Below are 27,095 nucleotides of genomic sequence, written 5' to 3' on the forward strand. Positions count from 1 at the left end.
AAGAAGCAATGAAGTGAGCAAAAAGATCCAACACAAGATAGAAACAATAGAAGTCAACAAGTTAGCAAAGAAAGGAATAGTAACAATAAATGTGTTGCCACCTTGTAGCTTCTTTGCATATACTCTCCAATCACAATTTTCATCTACACACCTTGCCCTATACCTTTCTTTGTCACTATGTTTAATCCTAGTCTCAAACTCATTTTTGATGGCATATTGCTTAATAGAGTGGACAAAAGCAATCTTGTCTACAAAGGTGTTACCCTCCTTAATGACTGGATTCTCACTATCATGTGATGTGTGAGGCACAATAAAAACATCAAGCATAGTATCTCATCCCTAGGAACAACTTTAGTATCAAAGTATCTTAATTCTAAAATAGGGCTTGCCCTCTTTCTTTTCTGTCCCTTCACTTTAAGATTTTTTAGTGGATCAATAGCTACATGATCAACACTTTTAAAGTACATCCATTCTTCATCTATTCCAGCTGGCTCATCTCCATTAGGATCACACCCAACAGTGATAAAAGTGCTCCTTTTCTTCCTGTTTAGCCATTGGTGGCCCTGCAGTTGTTTCCCCATATTTAGGTATTGCTGCACATGCAAATCCTCCATTTGCTTCCCCCAAATTATTATCCATTGCATCAAGTGTCTCTTCTTCTATGTTCACTGCAACAGGTATCTCTTCTTGTATGTTCCATGCAGCAGGAATATGCTCATGTCCTACATTGTGCTCACAGTCGCCCACTATCATTAATAATTCCACTACTCTAGATGCCCTTAACAAGTCAAGAAGTTGCACATCTAAAGCCAACTTGCTTGTCATATTACCCCTTATTAGAACCTAGAAATTAGGTTGTTGGTCACTCCCCCATTTAAATTCTGAAGCAATATCTCTCACTAAATCAATAATCGAGTGTTCTTCTGAATCAACAACATAGCTTACTATCTTGCCTCGATTATATTTGTTGGGGACTTGTTCTCAAATGCTATGAATTAAGAACAAGGCAACACAAATGTTGATGGTTAAAGACCTTCGTCCTTCGAAGCATTATCTCCCTTAGGATATATAATGATCTTCAGACGAAGGTCATGAAGGACGTACCTTCATCATTTCAATACATAATGAAAAGCGGGATCATATGACAAATATAAATGAAACATGAGTAATCATCTGACCTCATTAGACTTTATATTCTCATTATATAATCATGAATAAACACCAACAATATTGAATTACATCTATACCTTCGGCTTGACAGAAGGTGAGAATCCAAGTGTGACGTGCGAGTGAATACAAGTCAGCGTGAACAGTATGGTGCTACTGTTCATCTATTTATAGGCACATGACGCAGCCTGTGTAAAATTACATCCAAGCCCTTGACATTTGTTAATGACTTAAGGATAATCTATTAAGGACTAGATAGCCTTTTCCCCTTTAAGTCGGTTTCATTTTCCACCACTAAGCCGAAGCTTCTCCACACGTAGCTTCGGAGCTGGTTCATCCTTCTCCTAGACCGCGCTTTTTATATCGTGTACAACTTCATCCCAAGGCCGAAGGTCCCTGTGAATTTATTATACTTGGAAAACATGTTAGTCGTGTTTTTGAGGACCTTCGGAAGATGAAGGCCCACAACAGCAGCCCCTCGCAGCATTAATTTGTTGTAACAACAAATTCAGACTGTGACGTGAACGAAGGTCTTAAGCCGAAGGTCCGAAAAAACACCTTCCCTTCGCTAGAATAGCGAAAGTCAATGACAAACGGGGTCCGCCAAGTTGCAAAGCGCTAGGCGTATAAATAGGAACCCACAGCGGCAGCATTTGATACGCCATTTCTGTTGTTTGCACTTTTTCTCAAATTTTTAACTCTTGCTTATCAGCCCTTGCGTGATTTTCGAGCTTCGGTTTAAAGATGTGCTTGCTCCATGTCTGAGGAGAAGAAGATGACTGAGGAGAAGAAGATAACTGAGGAGAAGAAGTTGTATGAAGAGAAGAAAGTTGTGGATCCTTTTATTGCTGGTTTTTATGAATCTATGGCAAAGACGAATACAGAGAAAATTACCAAGGAGATAATAGAGGATTTGTCTGAAGATTCTGATGACAGTGATGATTATGATGTGGAAAGTGGAGATGAAGATTCTGAGGACCGGCCCTGGCGGCCAAGCCATACCATCTTCGGAAAATCGACCATTAAACAAAGTCATATTGACACCATGAGAGGAAGATACTTTCGTGACATGTCTATTGTGAGGGTTGGAGGAGACAACACCGCCCTGCTCCTGAGGAAAATGAAGTTGTTGTTTACCGAAGTTTTTTGAAGGCAGGCCTTCGGTTCCCGTTGAGCAAATTTATAGTTGGAGTGCTGAAGATATTCTAGATCTTTCTTCATCAGCTTACCCCCGAAGCTATAATTAGGATGGGCTTGTTTGTTTGGGCCGTAAGAAGCCAAGGGTTGGAACCGAGTGCGAAGTGTTTTTGCAGTATGCATGAACTTTTGTACGAGACGAAGCCACTGGCAAAGAACAGTATCACAACAACTTCGGTTGTTACGGATTCATTGCCCGCTCTAATGCAAGCTACCCGGTGCCAACATACCAGAAAAAATGTCCCGGGGCCTGGATGGAGGAATGGTTTTATGTAAAAAAATAATCAGATTGAAAGGGAGGATATCAAGGAAATTATCCAGCGCCCCATCTTGTCTCGCTTCGGCCTCCAAAGGCCGAAGGTGGCTATTGAAAGTGACGTTGAAGCATGCCAGAAGGCCTTTAGCAATGTTTGTGCTTTCATTGGCACAAGAGATACAATTCAAGAGCACATAGCCTATAGGGTGTGGCCACTTGTGGATAGCTGGGAAATGTCGAAGGAAACTACTGCTGAATCCAGTGAAGGTGGCCTAGTTCGATTGAAATATACCTTCAGATACAGAGAGAAGTTTGACGAACCAAATGATGACTGGTTGAAATGCATTGAAGCTACCAGCGACGAGCTGCTTGGGACATATTCCAAGGCCGAAGATGATGCCTTGTCCGCAGCCTTCGGGGGTCGGGGCAAGAAAAGATTAAACAGGGTTTTTATGCAATTGGCTTCATATATCCTGATTACTGCTACCCCTTGAGGAAAGGAAAAAAGAGGAAAATTGCTGCTTCGGCCACCACCGTTGTGCCGAAGGGCAAGAAAATGAAGGTTTTGACGCACCGGCCTCGGTATATTGAAACGGCAGTAGTGCCTAAATTTGGTGAGGGGACCTCCTCCACTGTCGAAGCAGAACAAGCCGCTCCCGCCGCTCGGAGCGCTGAAGGGTTTATTGTAGTGCCGAAGGTGCCTACAGTCGGGCCAACCGAAGCCAACGATGATGCGGCCAAAGAGCCAACATTGGAAAAGGCAGTGATAATGCCAGAAACTCTGAGCCCACCAGCAGAGGCAGAATTGTCGAAAGTGCCAAAGGCTCCTGCCGCAACTCCCAAGAGGAGGAGGATGGCCAGTGTGCTAGATGCTGTCATGGAGACCACAAAATCCTTGACCCCTGCCCCTACTAAGAAAGTTGTCGAAGCTATCAAAGTCCAGGCTGAAGCCGAAGCTGGGCCTTCAGTGCCCATTGAGACGAAGGCTGCCGCGCCTGAGGATAAAGTTGAGCAACAAATTCCAGATACTGGCATGGCAGCGGGGCAAGATATGATAGAAAAAGCTAAATCTCTTGCCTCCGAAGCTCCGACCGAAGATGTTGATTACATTATTCGACATGCTTCGGGGAAAAATTATCCAAAGAAGAAATTTTAGAAGCCAGACACTACGCTCAGAAACTAAAATATCCGAAGGGGGCCTTAGTGTTCAATGGCACTGACGAAGATGATTTCCTATACTGTCTCCCGGACAACAAAAAAATAACCGTTTGCCGGGAGATAGCCAAAAGTATGGGATTTCCGAAGCTTGAGGAAGGTCTTTCGGCCATGTCGAAGGATGATCTTGCTGATAGCCTTGCATACAACAGTATAAAGGTGCAGAAGCTATTAACTTTAAAGTTGGAAATGAAGTATTTCATTGTCATGTTTAATTCTTTCTTTTTCTTGCAGGGCTTAATTTTTAGTCTCCAATGTTGGGGACTTGTTCTCAAATGCTATGAATTAAGAACAAGGCAACACAAATGTTGATGATTAAAGACCTTCGTCCTTCGAAGCATTATCTCCCTTAGTATATAATGATCTTCAGACGAAGGTCATGAAGGACGTACCTTCATCATTTCAATACATAATGAAAAGCGGGATCATATGACACATATAAATAAAACATGAGTAATCATCTGACCTCATTAGACTTTATATTCTCATAATATAATCATGAATAAACACCAACAATATTGAATTACATCTATACCTTCGGCTTGACAGAAGGTGAGAATCCAAGTGTGACGTGCGAGTGAATACAAGTCAGCGTGAACAGTACGGTGTTACTGTTCATCTATTTATAGGCACAGAACGCAACCTGTGTAAAATTACATCCAAGCCCTTGACATTTGTTATTGACTTAAGGATAATCTATTGAGGACTAGATAGCCTTTTCCCCTTTAAGTCGGTTCCATTTTCCACTGCTAAGCCGAAGCTTCTCCACACGTAGCTTCGGAGCTGGATCATCCTTCTCCCAGACCGCGCTTTTTATATCGTGTACAGCTTCATCCCAAGGCCGAAGGTTCCTCTGAATGTATTATACTTGGAAAACATGTTAGTCGTGTTTTTTAGGACCTTCGGAAGATGAAGGCCCCCAACAATATTCCTTTCTACCATCTTACATAGTGAAGTAGGGATTGAAAGTGACCTCCACTGTGTACTGTAACACTCCAAAATCGTATCTTGCTGAACTAAGAAAATTCCCTAAAGATTTAAAATTTCAAGTGTATTATAACAAAGTTATGAATTGAGACTATCTTCCCTAAAATTTAATAAATAGTAAATATAAAATGTTGGCTATATACTTAAACTACAATAAATAGGATAGTGAGTTATTTCTATATAAATTACTCCTATTGGGTTATATAACTATGTGAATTCCATGCTTATTACATTTCATGCATACAGATACTTATTTGAGCACAATAAATAAGGAGTAAATAAGTGTAAAATATTTGCATTCATGTTGGTGTTTTGTTTGTGAGTATAAATATGGTTTCAAAATTTAAAATCAGATTTGAGTTGGGATAATTAAATCTAGAAATAAAAAATAGACACAAAGAATAGCAAATAAAAAGGCTTATCTATTCGGCCACTTAAGGAACACAACCCACGTGAGTTTTTCCTCCTATTTTTTATTCCACTTGTCGAATCTTGCATCACTATTACCTATTCTAGATTCGAGTTTGTTAGAGTTCCTAATACAATGGATCAAGCAGTCTCATTAGCTGCGAGAAGCAGACGATTCGAATCAAGTTTTTAAACCATGCAAGGTAAACCTAAACACACGACGTGGCGAGGCACTCCGACCCCACACATATCAACCGTCCCCATCGATTCCCCGTCAACAGAACAGGGCTCACCTCCTTGGCGTACAATGCCTCACTGACCCCGACTGCCGTCGTGCAGTGACCGCACTTGTACCCACCATAACCGGAATGGGAGACCACGTCTCAGGTCGCATGAGGGGCAAAGTCTGCTGCCAGGTTCACTCAGGTACTAGGCTTATCGATTTACCATATTTCTCGGCATGTGCTTAGTACGTTCAAATGCTTGACACATGTATCTGCACGTTAATCCTTATTCCAATTTCGTCTCGTAGACCACGCATTCCCATGGATCCGTGTCCACAAACCATCATCATTCCGATATAGAAAATGGATACAATCAATTCCTGACCTCGCGCGAGTGCTAGAAAATCACTCGACTTCTACTGAAATCCCTAATTAGCAAGGCAGCTACTCGACCTAGCATACTAGTATCCATCTCAAAAGGAAATCATGAGTTCATGCAACTAAGGTTTCAGTCAACTCCTACACTTAAGTGCACAGTACAAGCCTACAAACATTTAAGTGCAGTAAAATAGCATATATATAATGGTTATGCATAAAACCGGGGCTTGCCTTCCAAAGCTGGGGCAGGCAGATCCTCGATGGCAGGTTCTGGTGCTGGCTCCTGGACTACCTCCTGAGCAACTCCTTGCTCCGGAACGAGGATGTACTCTCTGTCAGCGAGATTACAGTCTAGCGAATGCAATCAACAAGATATATGCATATCAGTAACATGAAATTTTGTAAATGCTATGTATGGTGAAACAGTATTAAAACAGTGGGTCAACTAGGGTTTCTTTATCGGATGGTGTCCTAAGTGTTCCACACATACTTATCTTAGGGCCTTGAGGGAACTTAAACCTTTTAATCATCTCTTTTATGTTTTATGGGACTCTTAGAGAGAATTAGTTGTATGATATTAATTTCTTCCATCATTCCCCTTTTACTTCCTATTATGCTTACTATTGAGTGCTTTTGAACTACCATGGCAATTTAGAATTTTCCAAAAATGTTACAAAAATTACAGTGGGTAAACATTGATCTCTGTGGTTTATTCTAAAAATTTGAGGTTAGAATTAATTCAGATAATCCTTGTGCAAAATAACAAAAGTGAGGGGTAGATAGTCACTTTGTACTATAGCTCTGATTTAGGTGAGATTTCTGGACTATAATTTATTGTTGCCAAGATTCATGGGTGATAATAGGTATCTGTGCCAAAAATCACAGAAAGTGACCTAATGGTTATTTAGTTGTGATTTTCTAAAGTTTAATGTCAAAAATGTACTTATAACTAACCTGTCATTTGAAAAATATCAAACAACAGAACTTATATTTTTCCTAGATTCATATTAACATATTATGTTTTATCCCAAGGATTGGGGTGTTTTCTCCTTAGGATTATTTTTCTAGGATTTTTCTAAGTTCTCATTGTTTTTAAGAAATAAAATGTGGTGCATTTCTTTTGTACTAACAGAGGGTTCACAAAATTTTCTTGTGAACTATGCTACTTAAGTAAGCTAGGAAAAATATGGTTGGCCTCTGGTTCTTATTTTTAATCCCCTTTTCCATTTTTTAATGTTTGGACTAAAACAAGTTTTTGTGGTTAATCTCTTCTTAATCTAGTATACTGGGGAGTATAACATTTTTAAACATATTCTTACCCTTTGTCCATAAGTATTTCTATTTATTTTCTATTTATTTAGTTTTGGGTCGTATACTTATTTAAATCAAAACTTTAAAAATCTTGCAGTACTTAGGATGTTTGTTATTTTTCCTAAGTAGTTCATATTATTTAGAACCTAGCAAAATTAATTTGACTCAATTTGGCTGGATAAAATTGGAGTTATGAATTTTGCAAGTTCTGTATGCATTTAAAAGAATAATGTTTAAAAGGGTTTAAGGAAAATCAGTTTGCGCCGAGGCCCCTGGGGTTTCCCTTAACTAATCCTTTAAACCGTACCCCTGCGGAACTATTCCTCTGAGTCGCTGACTTCGCAAAAACTCCATGGATTTTCCTTCTTTCAACCTGGGCTTCTTCCCCTTGTAATAGTAACTGTGGAGAGGAAAAATGATGGCACGGCTTACCGATGGCGAGGGAGGTCCGGTGAAGGGCTGGGTGAGATCCGGGAGGTCCTGGCGGTCACGTCGAGGTGCGGGTCGTCGACGGGATGTCCAAAATAGGTCTGACCGCGTGCGCAGGCGGTCGGGCTCGTCGGCAGCGTGTGCTCCGGCCTGCTCACGGCGGTAGGGCTCAATCAAAAGGCACAGGGAGCTTCATGGGACGCTAAGGATGCTACCGGTGCAAGGAATCGACGAATGGCTTACCGTGGAGCTCGGTCTACGTGCGACGGTGGCCGGTTGAAGTCCGGCGACGTCGATCCGGCATCTCCGGCGAGGTAATGTTCAATCCGCGGCTCGGGGAGCTTCACTGAGGTCCGTAGAAGCTAACCCGAGGGTCGGACGAGACGGGGAGTGGCTGGTTTGGCCGTTCTATGGTGGTCGTGGCTTGCGCGGCCGCTGGCACGCCGCTCTCTGGGCAAACGCCGGCGAACTTGAGCTCGGGTTGGGTCAGAGACGCGCGGGGGTGTACGGTCGAGGCCGGGGTGGCTTTTATAGCCGCGGGCGTGGGGTTGGCACGGCGTGGGGCTGCGCGCTTGGGCGGAGCGCTGAGGGCGTGCTCTGGCGTCGCCAGGGCGCGTCGAACACGTGGCCATGTTCATCTGCCCGAGTTCTTGCGCCTGCAGAGCTCCAAAACGTGCGAATCTCGCCAAATATCTTGTGCAAGATCTCTTCCTGGCACCTAGGGCTAGCTAGTTTGTGTAAGTTCCAATGGAAGATCTGCCCTAGCTTGTGAGATATGTGGGCGCCAAGTCTTGTATGTCTGCACTATTCACCAGCGACAAAACTGATGTCAAACCATGTCAAACGGCCATGGTTTGATTTCAAAATTTTCAGGGGTGTGCCTTGGGTAATTTGGCCACTTTTTGTTATTTGGTCCAAGTGGTTTTGGCGCCAGCACAAGGGTGAACACATTTTATCCTTGGGCTAGGGTTGGTTTTGGGGACTTAGAGAATTTTGAATGGCTCTAGTGTGCTCCCCACTTGGTGAATTGTTTTGGGGTTTTTGTTGGGCCTTTTTGTAATACCTCCTGTCGGGGACCATAATTAGGGGTACCCTCAAGGCTCCTAAATCTCAGCTGGTAACCCCCATCAGCACAAAGCTACAAAGGCCTGATGGGTGCGATTAAGTCAAGGATCGGTCCATTCAAGGGACGCGATCGCGCCTCACCCGAGCCCAGCCTCGGGCAAGGGCAGCCGACCTCGGAGGGTTTACGTCTCGCCCGAGGACCCCCTACGGCAACGAACGCACCTTCGGCTCGCCCGAGGCCTAGTCTTCACCAAGAAGCAACCTTGGCCAAATCGCCACGCCAACCGACCAAATCGCAGGGGCATTTAATGCAAAGGTGGCCTGACACCTTTATCCTGACGCGCGTCCTCCAGTTGACAGAGCCGAAGTGACCGTAGTCACTTCGCTGCTCCACTGACCAGCCTGACAAGAGGACAGCGTCGCCTGCGCCGCTCCGACTGCTGTGCCACACGACAGAGTGAGGCTGACAGCAGCCAAGCCCGGCCCCAGGCGCCATAGGAAACTCTTCTTCGCCCGACCCCAGGGCTCGGACTCAGGCTCAGCCCCGGAAGACGACGAACTCCGCTTCGCCCGACCCCAGGGCTCGGACTCGGGCTCAGCCCCGGAAGACGACGAACTCCGCTTCGCCCGACCCCAGGGCTCGGACTCGGACTCAGCCCTGGAAGACGACGAACTCCGCTTCGCCCGACCCCAGGGCTCGGACTCGGGCTCAGCCCTGGAAGACGACGAACTCCGCTTCGCCCGACCCCAGGGCTCGGACTCGGGCTCAGCCCCAGAAGACGACGAACTCCGCTTCGCCCGACCCCAGGGCTTGGACTCGGGCTCAGCCCCGGAAGACGACGAACTCTGCTTCGCCCGACCTAGGGCTCGGACTCGGGCTCAGCCCCGGAAGACGACGAACTCCGCTTCGCCCGACCCCAGGGCTCGGACTCAGCCCTGGCCTCAGCCGACGGTCTCCGCCTCGCCCGACCCAGGGGCTCGGACTCGACCTCGACCTCGGAGGAGCCTCCACCTCGCCCAACCTAGGGCTCGGACCGACCACGTCACAGGAGGCGCCATCATTACCCTACCCCAAGCTGACTCAGGCTACGGGGAACAAGACTGGCGTCCCATCTGGCTCGCCCCGCCAAACAAGTAATGATGGCACCCCGCACGCTCTATGACGACGGCGGCTCTCAGCCCCCTTACGGAAGCAAGAGGACGTCAGCAAGGACTCGACAGCCCCGACAGCTGTCCTTCCGCCAGGCTCCAGCGCACCTCCGACGGCCACGACACCACACGAACCGGGTGCCAAAACCTCTCCGGCTGCCACGATGGCATGAACTTAGGGCGCTAGCTCTCCTCCGCTAGACACGTTAGCACACTGCTACACCCCCCATTGTACACCTGGATCCTTTCCTTACGCCTATAAAAGGAAGGTCTAGGGACCTCTTACAGAGGGTTGGCCGCGCGGGGAAGGACGGGACGGCGCTCGCGTGAGGCCGCTCGCTCCCTCCCGTGTGGACGCTTGTAACCCCCTACTGCAAGAGCACCCGACCTGGGCGCGGGACAAACACGAAGGCCGCGGGATTTCACCTCTCACGCCCGTCTCCCTCCAGCTTCTTCCCCCCTTCGCGCTCCGTCTCGCGCCGACCCATCTGGGCTGGGGCACGCGGCGATAATTTACTCGTCGGTCTAGGGACCCCCGGGTTCGAAACGCCGATAGTTGGCGCGCCAGGTAGGGGCCTGCTGCATGTTGATGAACAGCTTCCCGTCAAGCTCCAGATGGGCAGTCTTCAGCAACCTTTCCAGCCCGGGACGGTACTTTGTTTCGGGAGTCTTGAGTTCATGTCCCTCGACGCCAGCTACGACATGATACTCCTTCCCCCGCCGTGCGACAACGACAATGGCGGCCGACAGCCTGCCTGCCGGCGGCAGAATCGATGATGTCTTCCCCGCGTGGTGGAAGAACGACATTCGAGCTCGCCCCGTCCCCTCCCCCGCCGACGGAGGAGGAGGCGGGGCAACCAAGGCCAAGCAGGAGGCGGCACCTCGTCGGCTGTCGAGCGAGTCGACGGCGCCAGCGCTCCAACGGGGGGCACGTCGGGCATTGACCTCGCGTCTGAGACGAAGACGAGCGCCGTCTCCCCGCAACACGCCAATCCCAAGCAAACTGACAACGCCAGCATGCTCGCGAAGGACTTGCTGGGCGTCACCCTCGTACCTGAGACGACGGTGCAGTCAGCCCCTGACGTGACTTCGTCACCGCACGTCGACCAAGAGGTACCAACCGATTCCCATCTCACGCCTTTTGGATTCAGCCTCGACCCACCAAGCGACTTCGCTTTGGTGGACGCTCTCGTAGAGGCAAGTCCAAACCCTCTGGGGTATCGTATGCGGTCACCCTGGGACCGGCTGACGGCCATCTCAACCTACGGGCCCTCGGGGTCTGAGGAAGATGACGAGCCCGACTTCTGTTGGGATTTCTCCGGACTTGGTAACCCTAGTGCCATGCGGGACTTTATGACCGCGTGCGACTACTGCCTTTCCGACTGTTCCGACGGTAGCCGCAGCCTCGGCGACGAGGACTGCGGCCCAAGTCGTGAATGTTTCCACGTCGATCTAGGGGGTCCCAACGAAGGCAACCATCTTGGTATGCCGGAGAACGGTGATCTCCCTAGGCCTGTGCCTCGCATTGACATCCTTCGGGAGCTAGCTGTGGTCCCCGTCCCGGCGGGGGGTCATGACCCACAGCTCGAGCAAATCCGCGAGATGCAGGCCAGGCTCGACGAGGGGGCAGGAACACTTGAGCCAATCCGCCGGGACATCGGGCAGGAATGGGCGGGCCAACCTCCGGCCGGAGAAGTGCGTCATCTACCCCAGGGTATCCAGCGCCGCATCGCCGACGATGTCAGGGTAAGGCCGCCACCGACTTCCAGTGGAGTCGGCCAGAACCTGGCTGTAGCGGCAATACTTCTCCGCGCGATGCCGGAGCCATCAACCACCGAGGGGCGGCTAATTCAGTGAGAGCTCAAGAATCTCCTGGAGGATGTCGCGGTCCGACGAGCCGAAAGCTCCGCCTCCTGAAGGCAGGGGTACCCCTCGGAACATCGCGCCGCGACTTCCCGATTCATGCGGGAAGCCTCGGTCCACACCGGGCGCACACGCAACACAGCGCCTGCGGCCCCGGGTCGCCTCGGCAACAAGCACCATCACCGCAACCGTCGGGCCCACCTCGACGAGAGGGTGCGCCGAGGCTACCACCCCAGGCGTGGGGGACGCTACGATAGCGGGGAGGATCGGAGTCCCTCGTCCGAACCACCCGGTCCGCAGGCTTTCAGCCATGCCATACGACAGGCGTCGTTCCCGACTCGGTTCCGAACCCTGACTACTATCACAAAGTACTCGGGGGAGACGAGACCGGAACTGTGGCTCGCGGACTACCGGCTGGCCTGCCAACTGGGTGGAACGGACGATGACAACCTCATCATCCGCAACCTCCCCATGTTCCTTTCCGACACCGCTCGCGCCTGGCTGGAACACCTGCCTCCGGGGCAGATCTCCAACTGGGACGACCTGGTCCAAGCCTTCGCCGGCAATTTCTAGGGCACGTACGTGCGCCCTGGAAACTCCTGGGATCTCCGAAGCTGCCGCCAGCAGCCGGGAGAGTCTCTCCGGGACTACATCCGACGATTCTCGAAGCAGCGCACCGAGCTGCCCAACATCACCGATTCAGATGTCATCGGCGCGTTCCTCGCCGGCACCACCTGCCGCGACCTGGTGAGCAAGCTGGGTCGCAAGACCCCCACCAGGGCAAGCGAGCTGATGGACATCGCCACCAAGTTCGCCTCTGGCCAGGAGGCGGTTGAGGCCATCTTCTGGAAGGACAAGCAGCCCCAGAGCCGCCAACCGGAAGATGTCCCCGAGGCGTCAACTCAGCACGGCGCCAAGAAGAAAGGCAAGAAGAAGTCGCAAGCGAAGCGCGACGCCGCCGATGCGGACCTTGTCGCCGCCGCCGAGTACAAGAACCCTCGGAAACCTTCCGGAGGTGCCAACCTCTTCGACAAGATGCTCAAGGAGCCGTGCCCCTATCATTAGGGGCCCGTCAAGCACACCCTTGAGGAGTGCGCCATGCTTCGGCGCCACTTTCACAAGGCCGGGCCACCCACGAAGGGTGGCAGGGCTCGCGACGACGATAAGAAGGAAGATCACCAGGCAGGAGAGTTCCCCGAGGTCCGCGACTGCTTCATGATCTACGGTGGGCAAGTGGCGAACGCCTCGGCTCGGCACCGCAAGCAAGAGCGTCGGGAGGTCTATTCGGTAAAGGTGGCGGCGCCAGTCTACCTAGACTGGTCCGACAAGCCCATCACCTTCGACCAAGACGACCACCCCGACCGCGTGCCGAGCCCGGGAAAATACCCGCTCGTTGTCGACCCCGTCATCGGCGACGTCAGGCTCACCAAGGTCCTCATGGACGGAGGCAGCAGCCTCAACATCATCTACGCCGAGACCCTCGGGCTCCTGTGGATCGATCTGACCTCCGTCCGGGCAGGCGCTGCGCCTTTCCACGGGATCATCCCCGGGAAGCGCGTCCAGCCCCTCGGACGACTTGATCTACCCGTCTGCTTTGGGACGCCCTCCAACTTTCGAAGGGAGACCCTCACGTTCGAGGTGGTCGGGTTCCGAGGAACCTACCCCGCAGTACTGGGGAGGCCGTGCTACGCTAAGTTCATGGTTGTCCCCAACTACACCTACCTCAAGCTCAAGATGCCGGGCCCCAACGGGGTCATCACCGTCGGCCCCACGTACCGACACGCGTACGAATGCGACGTGGAGTGCGTGGAGTACGCCGAGGCCCTCGCCGAATCTGAGGCCCTCATCGCCGACCTGGAGAGCCTCTCTAAGGAGGCGCCAGACGTGAAGCGCCACGCCGGCAACTTCGAGCCAGCGGAGACGGTTAAATCCGTCCCTCTCGACCCCAGCAACGACGCCTCCAAGCAAATCCGGATCGGCTCTGAGCTCGATCCCAAATAGGAAGCAGTGCTCGTCGACTTTCTCCGTGCGAATGCCGACGTTTTCGCGTGGAGTCCCTCGGACATGCCCGGCATACCGAGGGATGTCACCGAGCACTCGCTGGATATCCGAGCTGGAGCCCGACCCGTGGAGCAGCCTCTGCGCCGATTCGACGAAGAAAAGCGTAGAGCCATAGGCGAGGAGATCCACAAGCTAATGGCGGCAGGGTTCATCAAAGAGGTATTACATCCCGAATGGCTTGCCAACCCTGTGCTTGTGAGAAAGAAAGGAGGGAAATGGCGGATGTGTGTAGACTACACTGGTCTAAACAAAGCATGTCCGAAAGTTCCCTACCCTCTGCCTCGCATCAATCAAATCGTGGATTCCACTGCTGGGTGCGAAACCCTGTATTTCCTCGATGCCTACTCGGGGTATCACCAGATCGGGATGAAAGAGTCCGATCAGCTCGCGACCTCTTTCATCACACCCATCGGCATGTACTGCTACGTTACCATGTCGTTCGGTTTGAGGAGTGCGGGTGCAACGTACCAACGGTGCATGAACCATGTGTTCGGCGAACACATTGGCCGAACGGTCGAGGCCTACGTCGATGACATCGTAGTCAAGACGAGGAAAGCCTCCGACCTCCTTTCCGACCTTGAAGTGACATTCCGATGTCTCAAGGCGAAAGGCGTGAAGCTCAATCCCGAAAAGTGTGTCTTCGGGGTTCCCCGAGGCATGCTCTTGGGGTTCATCGTCTCCGAGCGGGGCATCGAGGCCAACCCGGAGAAGATCGCGGCCATCACCAGCATGGGGCCCATCAAGGACTTGAAAAGCGTACAGAGAGTCACGGGATGTCTTGCGGCCCTGAGCCGTTTCATCTCGCGCCTCGGCGAAAGAGGCCTGCCTCTGTACCACCTCTTAAGGAAGGTCGAGTGCTTCACTTGACCCCTGAGGCCGAGGAAGCCCTCGGGAACCTGAAGGCGCTCCTCACGAACGCGCCCATCTTGGTGCCCCCCGCTGCCGGAGAAGCCCTCTTAATCTACGTCGCCGCGACCACTCAGGTGGTTAGCGCTGCGATCGTAGTTGAGAGACGAGAAGAGGGGCATGGATTGCCCGTCCAAAGGCCAGTCTACTTCATCAGCGAGGTACTGTCCGAGACCAAGATCCGCTACCCACAAATTCAGAAGCTGCTGTACGCGGTGATCCTAACGCGGCGGAAGTTGCGACACTACTTCGAGTCTCATCCGGTAACTGTGGTGTCATCCTTCCCCCTGGGGGAGATCATCCAGTGCCGAGAGGCCTCGGGTAGAATTGCAAAGTGGGCGGTGGAAATCATGGGCGAGACGATCTCGTTCGCCCCTCGGAAGGCCATCAAGTCCCAGGTCTTGGCGGACTTTGTGGCTGAATGGGTCGACACCCAGCTCCCAACAGCTCCGATCCAACCGGAACTCTGGACCATGTTCTTCGACGGGTCGCTGATGAAGACAGGAGCAGGCGCAGGCCTGCTCTTCATCTCGCCCCTCGGGAAGCACCTACGCTACGTGCTACGCCTCCACTTCCCGGCGTCCAACAATGTGGCTGAGTACGAGGCTCTGGTCAACGGGTTGCGCATCGCCATCGAGCTGGGGGTCTGATGCCTTGACGCTCGCGGTGACTCGCAGCTCGTCATCGACCAAGTCATGAAGAACTCCCACTGCCGCGACCCGAAGATGGAAGCCTACTGCGATGAGGTTCGGTGCCTGGAAGACAAGTTCTACGGGCTCGAGCTCAACCACATCGCCCGGCGCTACAACGAGACTGCGGACGAGCTGGCTAAAATAGCCTCGGGGCAAACAACGGTTCCCCTGGACGTCTTCTCCCGAGACCTGCATCAACCCTCCATCAAGACCGACGACACGCCCGAGCCTGAGAAGGCCTCGGCCCAGCCCGAGGCACCCTCGACTCAGTCCGAGGCACCCTCGGCTCGGCCCGAGGCACCCTCGGCTCGGCCCAAGGCACCCTCGGCTCGACCCGAGGCACCCTCGGCTCGGCCTGAGGTACCCTCAGCCTCTGAGGGTGAGGCACTGCGCGTCGAGGAGGAGCGGAGCGGGGTCACGCCTAATCGAAACTGGCAGACCTCGTACCTGCAATATCTCCACCGAGGAGAGCTACCCCTCGACTAGGCCGAAGCTCGGCGGTTGGCGCGGCGTGCCAAGTCATTCGTCTTGCTGGGAGATGGGAAGGAGCTCTACCACCGCAGCCCCTCGGGCATCCTCCAGCGATGCATTTCCATCGCCGAAGGCCAGGAGCTCCTACAAGAGATACACTCGGGGGCTTGTGGCCATCACGCAGCACCTCGAGCCCATGTTGGAAACGCCTTCCGACAAGGTTTCTACTGGCCGACGGCGGTGGCCGACGCCACTAGAATTGTCCGCACCTGCGAAGGGTGTCAGTTCTACGCAAGGCAGACCCACCTGCCTGCTCAGGCCCTGCAGACCATACCCATCACCTGGCCGTTTGCTGTGTGGGGTCTGGACCTAGTCGGCCCCTTGCAGAAGGCACCCGGGGGCTACACGCACCTGTTGGTCGCTATCGACAAATTCTCCAAGTGGATCGAGGTCTGACCCCTAAACAGCATCAGGTCCGAACAGGCGGTGGCGTTCTTCACCAACATCATCCATCGCTTTGGGGTCCCGAACTCCATCATCACCGACAACGGCACCCAGTTCACCGGCAGAAAGTTCCTGGACTTCTGCGTGGATCACCACATCCGGGTAGACTGGGTCGTCGTGGCTCACCCCATGACGAATGGGCAAGTAGAGCGTGCCAACGGCATGATTCTACAAGGACTCAAGCCTCGGATCTACAACGACCTCAACAAGTTCGGCAAGCGGTGGATGAAGGAACTCCCCTCGGTGGTCTGGAGTCTGAGGACGACGCCGAGCCGGGCCACGGGCTTCACACCGTTCTTTCTAGTCTATGGGGCCGAGGCCATCTTGCCCACAGACTTAGAATACGGTTCCCCGAGGACGAGGGCCTACGCCGACCAAACCAATCAAGCTAATCGAGAAGACTCACTGGACCAGCTGGAAGAGGCTCGGGACATGGCCTTATTACACTCGACGCGGTACCAGCAGTCCCTGCGACGCTACCACGCCCGAGGGGTTCGGTCCCGAGACCTCGAGGTGGGCGACCTGGTGCTTCGGCTGCGACAAGACGCCCGAGGGCGGCACAAGCTCACGCCTCCCTGGGAAGGGCCGTTCGTCGTCGCCAAGGTTCTGAAGCCCGGAACGTACAAGCTAGCCAACAGTCAAGGCGAGGTCTACAGCAACGCTCGGAACATCCAACAGCTACGTCGCATCTACCCTTAAGATACTTTCAAGTTATTCGTACGCCACGTCCACACACAAAGTCTAGTCATCAAGGAAGGGTCAGCCTTGCCTCGGCAAAGCCCGACCCTCCCTCGGGGGCTGAAAGGGGGGAACCCCCTCTGCGCCAAAATTTTCAATCAAAAAGGCTTCTGCGTTCCCCGGCTATATCAGTAGCAGGACCTCAAGAAGCAAACGCGGGCGCATGTAAGTGGCAAGGCTGACTGAGCCGAGGGACTCCTACGCCTCTGGGATACGTATACCTCACTCGTCACCTACCACGAAAAATGACTCCTACTTGGGCAAGCCACCCTGCTACTGACGAACGGGGCCGGACACGCAAAATGAAAGGAAAAGGAGCACGACTTTATTCTACGATAATAAAGTGTTCGGGCCTCAGCGGACGCAAAAGACACACGTGCATTCAAGGAAAACTGCTCCGGCAGAGTTAGGCGTCGCCCGGAGAAGGAGCCGCGCCCTCGGCTTCGTCCCCGCCTTCGGCAAAGTCCACCCCGGCCTCGGACGACGGCGCATGCGGGAGGATCTCTGCCTCGAAGGTGGTTGCCAGCACCGCGCTCGGGCCCGCGGCGGCCGCGTCGAGCCTCTGGACTTCAGCTAGGGTGGCTTCATCTTCGTCAGGGAGGCAATACCCCTCACTGACCCGCTCTAGATCCACGACGTAGTGGGAAGCAAGCACGGCGAAGGCCCGCCTGACGCCGTGATGTAGCGCCTCGCGGAGTCTGTCGTGCACATGGTCACCCAAGGCCTGCAGGCGACTTTGAGGGGAGCTTCCTGAGGGGACGTCGCCGAAGCCAAAGACCCGGCAGAAGTCCGAGATGGCCTCGGACATGGCCGCGTGGTCGGCCTCCCTCTGCTCGGCCGCCTGGGCAAGCGCCCTAGTGGACTCATCAAGGGCAGACTCGAGCTCTGCGAACAGCCAGAGCGCAAGGCCTCAAACACAAGTGGAGGAAACAAGCTGAAACGAAAACCTAAAACAGCCAGGACATACCTCCGGCTCGGGCACGTTGCTCCGAGGATGCGGCTTGGGCTACGGCTAGGTCTGCTGCAAGGGCTCCGGCCCGGCTTTCGGCCTCGGCGGCCCGGTCCCGAGATCGATCTCGCTCATCGGCGACCTGGTCAAACTCCGACTGCCGTCGCTGCACCTCTGCGCGTGCCGCTGCTGCCTCTGCTCTCAGATCGGCGCAGAGCAACCGAAGGTCCGCCACCTCGGCGCCTTGCTGGGAGAGGCGCGCGGTAGCCCCGGTGAGCGAGGTCCTCAAGGATTGCAGCGAGCCCCAGACATCGACCTCGTGGCGGATGAACGACGATTTGGCGGCGCTCAGATCTGTCAGATCCTGAGGGAAGGAAGCGGGGCATCACAAAGGACGCCTTGATCACAAAAAAGGTATGCCTGAAATCATTACCTGGAGGATCTTGGGGACGTCCCTGCAAAAGACCTCCAAGGATTACCGGAGCGACCCCACCGTTGCCTCGGCACACTCGCGGAGCTCGTCCTAAGACTGCTCCTCCCGCTCATCGTCAAGAACGAAGAAGGGATCCGAAGCCTCACGGGTCTGGAACCGGAGCAACTGGCGCCGCCCCTCGGAGCTCCGCCGTGCAGGGACAAGGCTGCCGCTTGGCGGGACAGGTCGCGTTTCCACGCCCCCCTCCTCCGAGGCACCAAGTGGCGACGCCTCAGCCGTCTCAGCGTCGGCGGCGACAGGTCGCTCCCCGACCAGGAAGGCAGCGGCTTCGGCAGCAGCTGGCGCTAGCGCCGGCGGCATGTCTGGTGGGCCCGAGGCCACGTCCGCGCCAGCCGCCTCCCCCAGCGCGACAGCCGCCTCAACAGAAGAGCCAGCCTTGGGAACTCGCTCCACAGCAACTGGTGTCGCCTGAGCCCTCCGCTGTGGGGCGTCTTGCGAGAAGGTCAGCTGAACGGCGGGGCCCGGTGCGGCACCGGCTGCGGAAGCCGACGCCGTCTTGAGGACCTTCCTGGGAGCCAGATCGGTCAGGCCATGACTCCGCTTGCTGAGGAGCAAAGAAAAGTCAGGGTCGGGACATATAAAGGGGGAGCCGAGAAGAAGACATTCTAAGGTACTTACCCACTTCGGTCCATGATCAACCGCGCCTGTGGGGAGGTCTCTCGGATCTCGACCCCCGAAGGTACCGCCGAGGTCCGCCCCGCCGCCAGCTTCGATACCATCTTCGCCTTGGGCACCCTAGACGCCCGGGAGACGGACTGCCCAGGCGCTGCCACGTTGACCTGAGGGTCGCCCTCCTGCGCTGCCGGCACGGGCGACGGTCTTCGAGGAACAGGCACCTCGGCCTGACTCCCCGGGGTCACCTCAACTTCCCCAGCCGAGGGGTCGAGTACCCCCTCGGACTGCCCCTGCTCTTCGGGCCGGGACCTCGGCGTCCCGACCCCGGGAACTAACGGCGCCAGCCCGCTCAGGGGCTGGCTTGACGACTCCTGGCCTAGCCTCAAACCCGGGCTGAGGCCAAGGCGGGCAGCCATGTCGTCATCCTCGTCATCGTCTTCATCATCGTCGTCGTCATCAGGCGTTTCCGGCGACGGCTCCCTCGGGAGTCCATCCCTCTCCTGCCGACGATGGAGCTTTTCCAAGGCGTCTCGGGCCCGCGTCCACTCGCGGGTCCGAGCCTTCTTCGCGTCCTTTTTCTTCTTCTTCTCCTCCGCGGCGACCCGCCGCGCTGCTCGGTCCACCGCGTCCTCCGGGACCCGTGGCCGGGAAGGCTTGTGACACCCTACCTCCTGGAGACAGATGAAAATTCTCGACCATAAGGACCAAGGGCAATCCGACGCAAGGAGAAAGAAGGAGCGGACACTCACCAGGGACACACACTCGCGGTCGGGACGCATCAAGGGCTGAGAGAGGGCGCTGGCGTCCGGTTTTCCCAACGCGACGGCCACCCGCCCGTGGAGAACGTCGACGGAAAGGGGATCCGAGGACATCCGCGAGCCCTCCAAGTCAGCCTCTGGCGTCATCTCCCAAAGCGGCAACCACCGCTCTGCCAAGGGAAGCACCCTCCGGCGATGAATGGCGGCGATCACTCCCGCAGCGGTGAGCCCTCCTTTCCGCAACACCTCCAGGGCCTTGAGAAGGGGCTCGAGATTCTTCTGTCTGTCGTGCGGGCTCCCGTAGCGCCAAGCATCGGCGGCGACGGTGACCACTCGCTGAGAAAACGACGGGAGCCTCTCGTCGTCATTCCGGAGATAGAACCACCGGCGCTGCCACCCTTTATTCGAGGACGCAAGGACGGCGGGAATATACTGCGACGCCGGCACCTGCCTCAGCTGGAGGATGCAGCCGCCGGCCCGCACTGCCGCGCGGACCCTTCTCTCCCCCGTCGGTGAAGGAAAAAGCTCCGCGGAGAAGAAATGAGTCCACAGGTCCCAGTGGGGGTCGATCCCCAAGTATCCTTCGCAAACCGCTACGAAGATGGCGGCTTGCGAGATGGAGTTGGGGCTGAGGTTGTGCAGCTCCACCCCGTAGTTATGCAGAATCGCCCGCATGAAGCGGCTTGCCGGCACTCTGAATCCTCGCTCGTGGAAGGAGACGAAGCTCACGACGTACCCCGGCGGCGGGGACGGGGCGGCTCCGCTCGGGGGGGGGGGGGGGAATCCACTCCGGCTGCCTCTCATCAGAGAGAGGGCGAAGTAAACCCTCAGCAACGAGGTCCTCCAGGTCATCCGCCGTGACTGTGGAGAAAGGCCATGGGTCGCGCGGCGGAATAATGGTCACCCAGTCGGCCATCACCGAGCAGAAGAGGTGGCGGCGGAAAGGACTGGGTGGGCGGTTTCCTTTTCTCTGGCTAATCCCTCAGGTTGCAAAAACCTAAGAAGGAGGCAAGAAGCAGAGCAAAGAACCGTCACCAGACCCTCCCCCGAGTATATAAAGACCCAGGCAAGACCCGTTCAACGCGTCGCCCGAACCCGCCGCGGGATTCAAAAACTCAAAGCGAAACGACCGTTTCTCGAACGGCTCGCGCACGCGCAACGACTGCCCCGCGAACCACTCGCCCCGTCGCATTAACTCCGCGGCGGGACAAGCGGCACCTTTGGCAGGAGAAGCGAGCGACGCTTCACCTTCGCCATAATGACCGCGTCAAAAAGGTGTGCCACGTCATCTCGATTTCGTATTCTTTCCTTTTTCCTCTTTCTTCTCTTACAACAGGGACCGGGAAAGGGGGATACCCCGAAAAGGGATCCTTCTCCGCGAAGGAAATAGGCCCCGAGCCTCCCTACTGATCAGAGGTTCAAAGGCTGGCCCCTCGGAGGGGTTCAACAGCCGCCTCAGAGCGCTTGGGCTCCGCGCCCACTACTGGTCAGAGGTTCGAAGGTCGGCCCCTCGGAAGGGTTCAACGGCCGCCTCAGGCCACTCGGGCTCCGCGCCCACTACTGATCAGGGGTTCCTAGGCTGGCCCTCGAAGGGTTCACAGCCGCCTCAGACACAGAGCGAGGGATGACCCTGGGTACGTTCGATACATAACCAAGGCTCGGGCTACGCTCCCGAGGTACCCTAGGACATTTCCGAGACCAACGGGAACGATCTTGTAACGGAATCCCATCAGAGGGAGGCATCGAGCCCTCGGACCCCGTCGAAAGGGGATCGGGTCCGGCAGATCACCCGCAGGTACTTTTGGAGCGCGCCTCCGGGCCTCTAGCCGACCCCTAACAAATGGGGCACGGGCGTCCACTCGGATTACCCGTCAGCAGCTCACTGGAGACACCATGTTCGGCGCCCTCCAAGGGCAACATGGCGCTTTTCCCCCCCTCCTCCTTGCGGAAAGGCGACGCAGGGGCGTATGTAAAAAAGTCGAGTCTGTCCTTGACCGTCCTCTCGCCATGTGCGGAGGCTCGGGGGCTGCTCTCGCAAACCCGGCTCCGGCCAAACCGTTGACAGCGTCAACATACCAGCCCGAGAATATGGGACCCGACCGTGCACCCGGGCTACGACCAGCTCGCATGAGGGAACAACCAGACCAGCCGAAGTGTTGTGAAACGCACTAAGACCTCGAAGGAGTCAAACCACTCCTCCGAGGCCTCGGGGGCTACACCCGGCGGGTGCGCTCGCGCGCACCCACCGGAACAAAACGCAACCAAGAAAGGCTAGTCCCCTTGCAAAAAAGTGCGACAAAAGCCTCCAAGCGAGTATTAACACTCCCTTCGAGGCTCGAGGGCTACTGTCGGGGACCATAATTAGGGGTACCCTCAAGGCTCCTAAATCTCAGCTGGTAACCCCCATCAGCACAAAGCTGCAAAGGCCTGATGGGTGCGATTAAGTCAAGGATCGGTCCATTCAAGGGACGCGATCGCGCCTCACCCGAGCCCAGCCTCGGGCAAGGGCAGCCGACCCCGGAGGGTTTACGTCTCGCCCGAGGACCCCCTACGGCAACGAACACACCTTCGGCTCGCCCGAGGCCCAGTCTTCACCAAGAAGCAACCTTGGCCAAATCGCCATGCCAACCGACCAAATCGCAGGGGCATTTAATGCAAAGGTGGCCTGACACCTTTATCCTGACGCGCGTCCTCCAGTTGACAGAGCCGAAGTGACCGTAGTCACTTCGCCGCTCCACTGACCAGCCTGACAAGAGGACAGCGCCGCCTGCGCCGCTCCGACTGCTGTGCCACACAACAGAGTGAGGCTGACAGCAGCCATGCCCGGCCCCAGGCGCCATAGGAAACTCCGCTTCGCCCGACCCCAGGTCTCGGACTCGGGCTCAGCCCCGGAAGACGACGAACTCCGCTTTGCCCGACCCCAGGGCTCGGACTCGGGCTCAGCCCCGGAAGACGACGAACTCCGCTTCGCCCGACCCCAGGGCTCGGACTCGGGCTCAGCCCCGAAAGACGACGAACTCCGCTTCGCCCGACCCCAGGGCTCGGACTCGGGCTCAGCCCCGGAAGACGACGAACTCCGCTTCGCCCGACCCCAGGGCTTGGACTCGGGCTCAGCCCCGGAAGACGACGAACTCTGCTTCGCCCGACCCAGGGCTCGGACTCAGCCCTAGCCTTAGCCGACGGTCTCCGCCTCGCCCGACCCAGGGGCTCGGACTCGACCTCGGCCTCGGAAGACAGACTCGACCTCGACCTCAGAGGAGCCTCCACCTCGCCCCACCTAGGGCTCGGACCGACCACGTCACAGGAGGCGCCATCATTACCCTACCCCAAGCTGACTCAGGCTACGGGGAACAAGACCGGCGTCCCATCTGGCTCGCCCCGCCAAACAAGTAATGATGGCGCCCCGCACGCTCTATGACGACGGCGGCTCTCAGCCCCCTTACGGAAGCAAGAGGACGTCAGCAAGGACTCGACAGCCCCGACAGCTGTCCTTCCGCTAGGCTCCAGCGCACCTCCGACGGCCACGACACCACACGAACCGGGTGCCAAAACCTCTCTGGCTGCCACGATGGCATGTACTTAGGGCGCTAGCTCTCCTCCGCTAGACACGTTAGCACACTTCTACACCCCCCATTGTACACCTGGATCCTTTCCTTACGCCTATAAAAGGAAGGTCCAGGGCCCTCTTACAGAGGGTTGGCCGCGCGGGGAAGGACGGGACGGCGCTCGCGTGAGGCCGCTCGCTCCCTCCCGCGTGGACGCTTGTAACCCCCTACTGCAAGCGCACCCGACCTGGGCGCGGGACAAACACGAAGGCCGCGGGATTTCACCTCTCACGCCCGTCTCCCTCCGGCTTCTTCCCCCTTTCGCGCTCCGTCTCGCGCCGACCCATCTGGGCTGGGGCACGCGGCGATAATTTACTCGTCGGTCCAGGGACCCCCCGGGTTCGAAACGCCGACACCTCCCTTAATCTATTTTGTATATTTACTATTATATTTCATCTTTGGTAAAGGTTCTCTTTTATGATTTGGCCATTTGCCCACTCTTTCCCCTTCAATCCCATGTTTAGGGTTTAATGGCTTAAGAGGGGAATTAGGGTTTTAGAACCTTGTCCATGTGTGAAAATTGTATGAAGGCTAGGGTTCCTTTCTTTTGATGATCAATACTTAGCTTAGCCGTGATTATAAGAGTTTTAGTACCTTCACTTCCTATTTTACACATTGGATTAGAGGCCATAGGTGTGCTCCTTTGGCCAGGGCCTTGGGTAACACCTAGGGTAGATAGTATAGGATTGTAATAGATAAGTACCAGATTAGATCTATCATGTAATAGATTTGGGTTCGAGTTTGTTAGAGTTTCTAATATATAGGATATGATTGTAAGAGATAAGTACCAGATTAGATCTATCATGTAATCACCCACCTCCTAGCCTATATAAATACATGCCACCATAACACCTCAAGCCATCAATCAAAGGCTCATCTCATCCATAGCCTCGTAGCAGCCACCGCTCGCCGGTGGGCCTGCCACCGCGGGCAGGATACCGCAGCCCCGTTCTGGCGTGAACAGGATCGTGCGGGGGAGAAACGCCCCTGGCCATCGATCCGGTGATGAGAGTTCACAATTGAATCTCAAATACCCCATCATGATCGAGAATCGTAGTCGTTGATCTCGAATCTGTTTCTTCGAGATCATATCGCAGGTTCCTTTAATCTCGAGCGTTGATTTTAGATCTAATGACTGTGATGGGATCGATCGCGTACTGGTTCGCCCGAGGTCGTGGAGCGTCCGATTCAATCTGGCGGGGAAATTCGATCTGCTATCATAAAATCTCTGTCGTCGATCTCCGATCCAACGACCGAGACTTCGATCTAATCTGCACAGTAGACTATCGATCCAACGGTCCACAAAAGCCTATTATTCCCCACAACTTGTTGAGCGATGAACGTATGTGAGCTCACCCTTGTTGTACTCACACCCCAGGTCAAGGACAGGTACCATAGGATGAGACACATGAAGGATGCGGTGATGAGTTCGTGAGTGGTCTAGACCGTCGTCTCCTAGTCAACTTTGATTGCTGGATCGTTGTCTTCGTATGATGTAACTATTTAACTATTTTGTACAGAACTCCGTTGTAACACCCTAGATGTTATTGTACGCTTAACAGCGAATATGTACGTAAGTACGGGATATTAATAAGAATAACAGTCTCTATACCCTAATCATATTCGCATATCAGTATTTTCATCTATGTCTATTAGGACTGCCCAAAATATTTCACGAAGCTCGGACTTTAGTAACCTTCAAAAATGTCGAGTCTGGTGCTCTTTAGATTGGTCATGAGTGTGAATGCGACTTCGGAAAAATAGCTCGAGTTTGGTGTCGTATTCATCTCCATAATCTAAACAATTAAAAAGGTTTCATGAAACTTTTGGATTATCGAATCTCGTTTGCTGGCGAATTTGGAGATGTTCGGATCACGCGAGTAAGTGAATATGAAAATCAGAAAACTTCTGATTTTATGCAAAATTTGGAGGTCCCGCGCTGTCCGAAAAGAATAATACGCCAGCTCATTAATTGAATTGTTCTTCTCAGCATGTTATCCTTGGCGTCAAATCAAATGACCGATAGCTGGTGAGAATCGTAAAAATTAGACGAGACTAAATACAGTCTAAAATACTGAAGTCTCTCATTTGGTTCGGTCTGTGTGTTTCTCGTCTCGATCTAAATCTCCAAATATAAATAACAGGTATAAATTTATCTGATTCCAGCAACCTTCACCAAATCAAATATTGTCTAAACACTGTAGTCTGACTCAATTTGGCTCTTCCAAACCTTAATTATAGGTCCGTGATATTTTGGCATGCGTTTTTAGTAGAGAAAGAAAATGAAAAAAAGAGAAAAAGAAAATATCTCTCATCTCCCGCCGCTCTCTCTCTCCCTCTGATTTTTCCGCCGCCTACGACAGCAAGTGTCTATTCGTGAGCCTCTCTCTCCCTCTGATATTTCTTCACCGCAGGGCCATCGGCTTTATCTCCAGCCGTGGTGCTCCTCTCCCTCGCTGTGGAGCTCCCGCGCGAGCTCCTCTGCTGGCCGCTGCTACTCGGCTTCTCTGGTGCGCGCCCCTCCTCCACCATCGCACACCTCTGGTCGCTCCTGCTCCACTCCATGGCCTCCATCCATGGCCGCTGTCGATTGTCCCTGGACGGTCTCAAGCGCCCTCGTCTTCCTTTGGCTTCAGCTTGCCGTCGACTTTCCTTGCCGCGCGTGCCTTGGTCCGAGCTCACCCATGTCGAGCTCCCTCGGCGTCCCTCCCATGCCCGCGCTCGCCCAGGTCACGCGCCGTCGCCCAGCTCACCCTCAGCCATGGACGTGCCAAGCCGCTTCCTCCTTGGCCGGCCGTCGTGAGCCCCTGCGCGGCCTCCTCCCAATTCAATTTGGAGCTGCTGCGCCTCAGCCTCGATCTGTCGTGCCCCTGCTCACCGTCAACCCGCCTCGGCCAAGCCTTCCTGTTCCTGCCGTCGCGGGTTGTCGTTCGTCTTTGCATCGTGTGTACAGCAACGTCGTTGATTCCTCCATGGTGCTTGTCGTCAAACTTCGCTTCATCGATTCCCTGCCTTCGGTTCGCTCATGCCCAACCATTGATGCCGTTGTTGTTCGCCTCCACGTTGTGTGCGACAACATCGTCGTTTTCCCTTCATGTGCTCCTCCTCGATCTCTGCCTCGCCATCACCCTCTGTCGCAGCACCGTGTCGACGACTTGCGATTCTCGCCTTTGTGCTCACACCTCGCAAGATGCTGCTCTAGTACTCACCAGTTGGATGCTGAACTGAAGAAGGCCCCTGTGCGACGCCACTAAATGCTCGATGAAAAGCTTGAACTAGGAATTATCGTGGTTCTTACGGAGTTCACATCGGATTTGCCCAATGAGAAATATCAGGGTGTTTAGGAAAAGAAGAAGGTGGCGTTCCGATGCTTCGCTCATCGGGCGTTCGATCGAAGACTTCAATCGGAGACTGTCGTCGTTCTTGCAAATATTGAGTCGAGTTGATTATGGTGAGCTGATTCTCTACTTTTATTATTTTGTTTTAATAAATGGATCGATAGATATGTCGGTTACAATGATTCTCGTATTTTTAGCAAGAGTGATACATGACGATTTATTCACATCGCCTAATAATCGTTAGCTTGTAGGTTGGGTGAAGGGTGCTTTGATGACTGTATGTGTCGAGTATGATTAACTCGATGCTATGCATGTG

The 27,095-nt window shown here is 54.3% G+C and overlaps 1 pseudogene; it reads right to left on the reverse strand.

The window, feature by feature from the left end:
- Window positions 1–248: 248 nt before the first annotated feature.
- Window positions 249–3,499, reverse strand: LOC103652119 (uncharacterized; annotated as a pseudogene).
- Between the last annotated feature and the right edge of the window lie 23,596 nt (window positions 3,500–27,095).

This window comes from Zea mays, chromosome 3 (genome assembly GCF_902167145.1).
Source record: "Zea mays cultivar B73 chromosome 3, Zm-B73-REFERENCE-NAM-5.0, whole genome shotgun sequence".
Classification (NCBI taxonomy): domain Eukaryota; kingdom Viridiplantae; phylum Streptophyta; class Magnoliopsida; order Poales; family Poaceae; genus Zea; species Zea mays.